This window comes from Jaculus jaculus, chromosome 3, assembly GCF_020740685.1.
Source record: "Jaculus jaculus isolate mJacJac1 chromosome 3, mJacJac1.mat.Y.cur, whole genome shotgun sequence".
NCBI lineage: Eukaryota > Metazoa > Chordata > Mammalia > Rodentia > Dipodidae > Jaculus > Jaculus jaculus.
In genome coordinates, this window is record NC_059104.1 from 99,156,587 (window position 1) to 99,158,112 (window position 1,526).

The window sequence follows — 1,526 nt, forward strand, 5'->3', positions numbered from 1 at the left end:
AACAGAAATTAAGGAGTGAGCCGGCACCCAGTGGCAATTGCAGATTCATTAATCCTCTATGGGGAAAAGAATGAGAGGCATTTAGATGACAAAGAAGCTGGGAGATTAGAGGCAGCAGCAGTGCTGTGTACTGTTTTTATTTTATTTTTATTATCATTAAATTGCTTCAAGTCACCTGTAATTTTCCTAGGCTGCCACAATTACAAATCTTTGAGAATTGCGCAGACACACACAATCAGAGAGGCATAACTTAAACTTCCACAGGGCTCAAGGCCTTGACTTTTTTGTTGCCACCCTGGGTGCTGGTGCTGGTGCTGGTGGCGAGTGTGAGGGGACCTCCAAGGTGCCAGCCCCCTAGCTTCTTGGATTTTTCATTAGCCTCCAGCATAGTAGACCACTGGGCAGCTATGCATTAGAGGGTAAGGGCATGGCTTAATGTTCCTGCTGTGCCTGTCTGCCTGTGATGGAGTTCTTTATCCTCTGTGTCTCGGTTTCCCCCACCGTCATGCTGGTGCATAACTTGCAGGACTGTGGTTTGGTGATGTGAGACTATCTTGCCGTGTTCTTATAACAGTTCTGACCCTCACTGGGTGCCCTTCAGTTAAGTTCCTATACTATACTAGCCACTGGGACTTAGGACCAGATTGTACAAGTTAAAGAGGAAGGTCACCAATGACACTGTTACCTCAGATTTCAGACACAAATGAATTCCCAAGCTGATCTACTTTGGATCTGGAATGTCTCTCCAAAAACCTGTGTGTTGAAGACTTTGTTCTTGCCTGGTGCTAGGTGGGACCTTATGGAAGGAAGTTAGGTTACTGGGGGCTTGCTCTTGAAGGGGATATGTGAGCCTCAGCCCCATCCTCTCTCCTTCTCTCTCTCTCTCTCTCTTTCTCTCTCTCTGGCTCTCTCTCTCTCTCTCTGTCTCTGTCTTTGCTTTCTAGCTGCCAGGAGGTGAGAAGCTTAATAAATAATTTTTTTAAAGCTTTAAAAATTTTAGTTGAGAGAGCAATACAGAGAAAGAGGCAGACACACACACACACACACACACACACACACACACACACAGAGAGAGAGAGAGAGAGAGAGAGAGAGAGAGAGAGAGAGAGAGTGACAGAGAGACAGAGAGACAGAGAATGGGCATACCAGGGTCTCCAGCCACTGTACACTAACTCCAAATGCATGCATCACCTTGTGCATCTGGCTTATGTGGGTCCTGGGGAATTGAACCAAGGTCCTTTGGCTTTGCAGGTAAATGCCTTAACTGTTAAGCCATCTCCCCAGCCCAATAAATACATTTTTTTAAAAGAGGCTAGCAACTTCCTCTGCCACTCTCTCTCAATACTATAGTGCCAAGGAGCCATGAACTAAAACCTCCAAAGTCATGAGCTAAAATAAACCTTCCCTTCTTATTAGTTATTTGTCTTGGCTATTTTGTCACCATCATGGAAAACTGACTGGTACACTGGCAGAGGAGAAAAGAAGTAACATCTTTTTGCAAGGTTCATGACTGAGATTCCCATAAC